We start from the raw sequence: 7762 nt of genomic DNA, 5'->3' as shown, positions 1-7762 counted from the left end.
CAAACTTCAGAGGACGGCGGAAGACAGGAGGGCCTGGCGAGATCTGGTCCATGGGGTCGCGAAGAGTCGGACTCGACTGTGCGACTGAACAACAATAACTTTGGAAGATAAACAAAAGAATGAATCTGAGATGGTATGGCGGTGTTGTTAGGTCTGGATGGGTAGCCATGTTAGTCTGTCTTAGTAGAAGTGAGTAGTGACTCACGAAAGCTCCTACCTTGCCACATATTTTGTTAGTCTTTAAGGTGCTACTGGACTCTTGCTCTGTTCTATTGTTAGGTCTAGTTATTGTGCTGTCAGAGTGGATATGGGGACAGGCACCAATTCAGAGAATCTATTCCTCTATTTGGATCAGAAGACGTACAGACACAGAGCTTGTTGTACCAGCACATTCATTTCATTTCCCACCAGATTCCCCCAACAATTCCAAATTTGTGTCAAATGGCAAGAAGCCCTTGGCATCTGCAGCAGCCCATGGAAAAACTCCCATAGGGAGGAGGTGCAGATTCCTAGCCCCATCTGTTTGGGACCTTCCAGCCAGGTGGAAATGGAAACACTACAATGAAGTGCCCCCTCACAGCCTTCTCCAGAAAGATGACATGGTTGATGACACTGAAAACGGCTGATACGTCCAGGAAAGGCAACCGAGTCACACCCTTCCTGCCATTCTCATTCATCCTAGAGACTGAACAAAGTTTGAGTCCAGTGGCACCTTTAAGACCACTGGACTCCAACTTTGTTCTGCCGCTTCAGAACAACACGGCTACCCACCTGAATCTATACTAAGAGCCTGCATATCACCTACTGAAGTAATTTCCAGTTCTAGGGATTCAGCCGGGCTTTATTTATTTATTTATTTATTAAATTTATATCCCGCCCTCCCCTGTAGGGCTCAGGGCGGCTTACATGGCAAAATATTGCAGTAATAAAACATCAAATACAATATAGTAAAATTTAAAACATAATATACAATTTAAAACCATCTCAGTACATAAAGTGCTCAAAACCTCAGCTCGTGAACCTCAGAGAGATGACAACCACTCCAAACATCCCCGGTAGGCATTCCGTGTCCCTTGGTGTTAGATGTTAAATTCAGATGTTCCATTCATTCCTTCCTTCCTTCCTAGGGCCCCCCCCCCAGTGATGGTAATATAACGGGGGGCGGGGGGGCGGCCCCTAATCGAAAGCCTGGTGGAAGAGCTCCGTCTTTTATCTGTTCTAACCCGACCGCTCAGCAATTTCATGTAGTGCCCAAGAGTTCTTATATTGTGAGAAAGGGAGAAAAGTATCTCTTCCCTACCTGCTCTATCCCATGCATAATCTTATAAACCTCGATCATGTCACCCCTGTTGTCATTTCTCCAAGCTAAAGCCCCCCCCCCCAGTGATGGTAATATAACGGGGGGCAGGGGGGCGGCCCCTAATCGAAAGCCTGGTGGAAGAGCTCCGTCTTGCAGGCCCTGCGGAACTGCATTAAGTCCCGCAGGGCCCGGATCTCCTCCGGGAGCTCATTCTACCAGGTAGGGGCCACCACCGAAAAAGCCCTAGCTTTTGACAGGAAGGCCAGCTGTGTGAGTGGAAAGCTCTTCAAGAGTATTCTGGAAACTAACATGACCCATGTGGCTTTGAAACGGGACCATCTTAATGAGTCTTCAACCCACACAAATGTTAGGTACTGCTGAGATTCATTCCTACACCCATGATCCATCCATGATAAGGGAGTTATTCTTGGAACACCTACCCAGTGAGTGCTGGCGTCCTGAAAAACCACACGTAGACCGAACATGCTGACCCAGATTTTTTTTTTTGCCATCAAGTCGCAGCTGATTTACCATGATTCCGTAGGGTTTTCAAGGTAAGAGATGTTCAGAGGTGGTTTGCCATTGCCTGCCTCTACGTAGAGACCCTGGTATTCCTTGAAGGTCTCCCATCCAAATATTGACCAGGGCCAGCACTGCTTAGCTTCGTTCTGAGATCTGACAAGATCAGGCTAGCCTGGCCTATCCAGGTCAGGACGCTGACCCAGATATACACTGGGATTTCTCCATAATTCAGGAGTACCCAAGGCATCCCAGCCAAGAGGGACTAAGCATGAATGATGGAGTTCCAAGGCACTAGCTTTCTGGGGGACCTCACCTCCAAGTCTGTGACTGCCAACCACCTCAGTCCACTAAGTCAGAGAACCAAGCGGGAGGCATGCTATGTTATGAAAATTCCTGTTCTGCGTAGAGGCCTTACATCAGACACATATAATCAGCACATGCGGTTTTCTGGATAAAACACCTAGTGAAGGAAATATAATCGATAGACCTGTGCCCAGACTTTCTTAACACGACGTCTAACCAGCTAATTCTCACAGATAACTTACATTCTGGCTTTGCAAATGTAGATATTCCCAAGGACGTCTGTACAAGTAAAAGCACTGTGTGAACTGATCCTTACACCGACTCCCAAACAGAGCAGTGGAATGATTTAAAAAAAACAAACCACATTCATTGCAAGTTCTGAAATGCATGCATTGGGAGTCAGGTTTCTCCCCCCCCCTTTTTTTATACTTTTATTTATAGTTTTCCTCAATTCACATTAACATATTTTCCTCATTCCATCTTCTTGATTTTTTTTAACATTACAAATTTTCATTCTTTTATACATTTGAGTCAAAATTTCCTATCTATTGTTGTAAAAGCTTTCCCATCTTGTCAGGTTTCTTGTGTTGTGTTATCGTATGCAATACATTTACCCATATTGCTAATATTTTAATGTTTCAGTATGGGTTTTGATTGTTTTGTGGGTTTTATCATTCCTATGATTTTTGTGCTTGAGAATCTACCAGCTGGCCTGGGAGTTCAGGTTACAGATCTTGCAGATCCATTTTGCTAATGGTGACACTTTCTTCCAGCATACAGAGTCTTCCTGTTTTCACCAGCGAAAACTACCACCATCAGTGGAACAGCTGTGTTGGATCCAAGGCAGCAGAAAAATGTAAAAAATCTAAAGCAGCAGCCAGCTGTAAAATAAAAACAATTGTGAAAAATCAATAAAACCAGGGGTCATTTTGTAGAAAAAGAGGTTCAGGAGCTCATTAGCATCCCTCATTAGCATAACTTATTTGCATATGCCACACTCCCTGACATCACTGGAAGTGTGTCAGAAGGCAACACCCACCGCTCAGGCTCCACTGGACTGTTTTGGATTGCTAGCTATTGGGGGGGGGGGGATGGGGACGTGCAGATCTGCCCTAGAAGAGGAGGGAGAGCTTGTACCTGAATAAAACTTGGTTTTAAAGGTGCCACTGGACTTTTTTGGACTGGGGGGCCGGGGGGGGCCTCTGCAACTTATCTGGCTGCTTCTTGCTCTGACTGAGGGTTGCTGGGAGCAGGGGGTGGGGCTTGTTGCATGTGCCCGCCCCCCTGGGCTCTTTACTGCCGGAGCTCCGCTCCTGTGCGCTCCTGCAGGAAATGACCCCTGAATAAAACTGATGTGAGCAGTGACTGTATCTGAAGAAGTGAGCAGTGACTCACGAAAGCTCGTCCCCTGACACAAATTTTGTTAGTCTTTAAGGTGCTACTGGACTCTTACTCGTTCCTACTGAATAAAACTTTGTCATTGTTGAATTTAAGGGACTGAAGGATGTGATCTGTGCCCATTCATTTGTCAAGCAGACGATCAACACTATGGATAAAGTATTATAATCTGATGTTACATCAGTGTATTGAAGAGGAGACTATGTAAACTGTATTGTATGTAAGCTGTCATAAAGCTCAATAATAATTATGTTTAAAGACACTTTGTAAAAAGGAAACCAGGTTAGGAGTACGCTCTGTGGTTCAAAGCTGAAAAAAGTGTCTGGATAAACATAAGGGAGTGACTGTATTCTCGCCGGCTGTTCCTGTTTGCACGTGGACTGTGTTCTTGTTATGGGTCTTTTGTGCTTTGGAGGGATACCGTTTGTTTTTTTACAAATCCACAAGTGCAAGGGCTGCCAACTGGCATTCTTTGATGAAACCAGAGAGTTTCTTAAGTAATATCAAATGTTGGGAGGCTGAATGAAGGCATGCCTTCATAGTAACTCTGAAATGGCCATGACCTACAGTGAATGTTTGCCAAAGTAAAAAATTATGTTCTTGCAGAACGGTGTGTCTACGTGCTTTCAACATCACGAAACATCTCGTGGCACCTTCAATACCAAGGCTCAACAACTTGTGTTTTTTGTTTTGTTTTTTAACAATCAGATGCTGAGGGGTCTGATATGGTTGGAAGCTAGGGTGACAAAAGAAGAAGAAGAAGAGATTGGATTTATACCCCGCCCTTCACTGCCCAAAGGCATCTCAGAGCGGCTTACAAACTCCTTTCCCTTCCCCTCCCCACAACAGACACCCTGTGAGGTAGGTGGGGCTGAGAGAGCTCTGACAGAAACTGCTCTTTTTCAAGAACAGCTCTTATCAGAACTATGGCTTGCCCAAGGTCATCCAGCCAGGTGCAAGTGGAGGAGTGGGGAATCAAACCCGGTTCTTCCAGATTAGAGTCCGCGCACTTAACCACTACACCAAACTGGCTCTCAAAAAGCCCCTGCTGGGCTGCTTTAAGTACTGGTAGGGGGGAAAGACAGGTTCCCATATTGTGCCTGTCTTTTTTTTCCTAAGGAGGCTTAATGCAGCCTAGAGAGGACATTTTCAAAAGGAAAATGTACACAAAGGAGAAGAGGGAAACAGTAAGTCTCAAAACAATTAGTCCCAACACTCTGGTGGCAATACATACTGGGTCCTCCATGGATGTTTTTAGGGTGATAGAATCGTAGAGTTGGAAGGTACCTCCAGGGTAATCTAGTCCAACCCCCTGCAGAATGCAGGAAATGTACGAACATGTCTATCCTTCCCTTACACACTCCATACAGGATCTACAGCACAGCTCACAAGAGTTAAAATTATGTAAAATGTTTTTTAAGCTATGAATAAAGGTACCAAATAAATGCATTTATTTGTATAATTCATAAGCTGCCTTTCTCCAAGACTCTGGATGATTTAAAACATCCAGCATTTGAAACAGCAAACCCAAAGAACTAAAACCCATCCAATAATCATTTTAAACACATGTTGCCTTTTTTGGCAGGGCATTCTGAAGACCTTAGTGCCATTATCAAAGGGCTGTTTTTGTTCTGGCCACCCCCTGCACCCCTGAAGGTGGGAGACTCACAGAGAAGGATCTAGATCAAGATGGGTAGTTGTGTTAGTCCATCTGCAACAGTAGAAAAGAGCAAGAGTCCTTAAAGACTAACAAAGTCCTTAAAGACTAACCTTAAAGACTAACCAAATATGTGGCAGGGTGGGACCTTTTGGGAGTCACTGCTCACTTCTTCAGAGAAGGACCTCTGCAGCTCAAAGACCTCCATGTCTTATGGATTTCTCACCCTTGGTGTTTCAGTCCATAAATCTGTTTTGATTTTGCTTCTCCCTTGTCTGAATCTAACTTGTGATTCTTTATTTTTGTTCCCTTTTTGCATCTTTGCACTAAACATTTTCTGTAGAACACATGTTCTCATCATTTAGGCATCTGTACATCAGCTATGTACATTATGCATCTAAGGAATGTACATTGTACATATCAACGCTATTTGAATTGCACATCTGCAAATGCACGTTTGCTCATAGTACATGTGCTCACAATACGAAGGGATCTACAAAGTCAACAGAGAGCCCAAACTATTGACCAATACAGAAATGAATATAAGTAGTAAAATAAGGAACCTTTGCTCATCTTGTGGATCCAGGGTGGGAGAAGATCCTTGTTGAGACATTCCTTTCCAGACCATTTTAGAGCTCTAAATACACCTACATGGGGGGAATTATACAAATAGTGAAAACATCCTCAAGTTTTCTGTTTCTATGTGTGTGTATCTATAGCTGCCAACGGAAGATAACAGTTCTTACCAACTGCTATAGTGGCCTCTCGTCCACCGGTACTCCTCTTTTGCCACAGTTATTCTGTTCATAGGCATAATCATTGTGGGGGCAGCAAGCCCCCGTGGAAATTTTCAGGAAAAGTGCTCTGCCTCCCCCGGGAGCCACCCTTGCTCCTAGCACAGCAATGTCTCTGGCCCAGCCCCAGCCCCCCCTCCCGGGAAATTGGAAAGTCTACACCCTTGATTCTGTTAATCTTTTAAGGTGCCACAAGTAGTAGTTGGGTATTTCCTGCAAAAGACTCAATCAGGCTACTGCGCCCCTGCGAGTTTCTCCGTGGAAACTGACACGGAAATTGACACGCGCTCCTGTAATAATGCCCCTAAAGAAAGAGAAACGACCAACCTTTATATAGTCTTTCGCGCTTTTGAAAGCTATTCCGCTGAAAATTAAGTTCGCTGTCCTTCCCCAAGCCTGACGATCCGTGCAGGAAATTTCCACACAAAGTATTTTCTTTCTTTCTTTAACTGTCGGGGAAAAGAGAGAGCGTGAAGAGCCTGATGCTGCAACAACTTACAGAGTCCCACCGAAGTCCTCGAGTCTAGCGTGTGCCCGTTAAGTGTTTTCAGGATCAAGCCCTTCTCTCCCCCCCCCCCCCCGGCCCCGTAGGTCTTTGTTCGTTTTCTGGCACCAGCGCTCCCCCCCCCTCCCTTCAAATGACGGTATTAGCTAACGCCAGGTCCCGATGTTTCCCGTTTCAAAACGTGGCTCGCCGCTCCGAGCGCCAGCCGCCAAACAATGCAGCGCGCAAAAGAACGTGGGTCTTTCCCCACCGCCACACAGACACGCGTTTTCAGAGTTGCCGGGGATGTGCATGAGGGACACAACGTCGCATACGGACAATAGAGACCATTAAAAATTAGATCGGGAAATTGGGGAGGGGGGGGAGGAATAAACCGGAGGAGCGTACGGTGTGTTTGCGCGTGGAACGCGGCCGCCACGCGCCAGTTTGGAAAAGTAAGACTCCCGGCTGCTTTGAATGGAGCGAGAGGTCTTAGCCAAATTCCAGGGGTCGGTGCGGCCGGGTGGGTGGGGGCGAACTCCGTGCGTGCAAAGCCGCATTTATCGAGGAAAATTCTGCGGCCCGATCCCCTGATCCCCCTTCCCCAATTCCGCGTTTGCAAGACGCACGGGGGTGTGTGTGTGGAGAAACACACCCACCCACCCTAAATGCTTATTTGCTAAAGAGAGATGCTAACCCCCGCCAGACCCGCTGCTCGCATTCGCCTTTCCCTTCCCTTCCTCGCCTCCACCTCTCCCTCCTCTCCTCCTTTCCCCCTTCTCGTTCTCTCGCTCTCTCTCTTTTTTTCCATTTTGGCTTCTATTCAAATGTGGGTCAGGGGTGAGCGGCTCCCAACGTCACAAGCTTGCAAGATGGCGCTGGCAGGAAAGCCGTGAGATGAGGACCGGGCAGGACTAAACCGGGCGGACAGGCGAGGCGCAGGGGGCGCGGGGAGGAAGGCGGGCAGGAGGCCTCGCCCGAGACATGCAACTCCAAAGGTGAGCGGCCGGAGGACCGCCAAGGAAGCCCCGGAGGGCCGGGCGGGGAGGGAAGCGACCCGGGGGCTCCGGTGCGGTCCCGCCAGGGGGTGTGTTCGGGTGCAGGGCTGTATGGAGGCGCGCGCGGGCGGGCGGGCGCGTGCATGCATGCCCCGGGATTGTGCATGCCTGCTCCCCTGCATGCCTGCCCCCCCCTTCCCATCCATATGTCTCTTGTGCTTCGGAGTCCTGCAAGCCACACAAAGGAAGAGGGGGCGTCTCTGGGCGACAGCAGCTCGCCTGGCATGCCCAGCCCCCCCCCCCCTT

The 7762-nt window shown here is 47.5% G+C and overlaps 1 long non-coding RNA gene across 1 annotated transcript; it reads right to left on the bottom strand.

The window, feature by feature from the left end:
• Positions 1–2626: 2626 nt before the first annotated feature.
• On the bottom strand, positions 2627–6482 carry LOC107108778. Its single transcript, XR_001482454.1, has 3 exons — positions 6302–6482; positions 5744–5827; positions 2627–3006 (listed from the first exon to the last, which is right to left on the bottom strand). It is a non-coding gene; the product is annotated as an uncharacterized LOC107108778 (long non-coding RNA).
• Positions 6483–7762: the final 1280 nt, after the last annotated feature.

This window comes from Gekko japonicus, unplaced genomic scaffold, assembly GCF_001447785.1.
Source record: "Gekko japonicus isolate JY-2015 unplaced genomic scaffold, Gekko_japonicus_V1.1 scaffold508, whole genome shotgun sequence".
Classification (NCBI taxonomy): domain Eukaryota; kingdom Metazoa; phylum Chordata; class Lepidosauria; order Squamata; family Gekkonidae; genus Gekko; species Gekko japonicus.
Note: the sequence above shows the minus strand (reverse complement) of the source record. Positions and strands in the feature narration are given on the sequence as shown.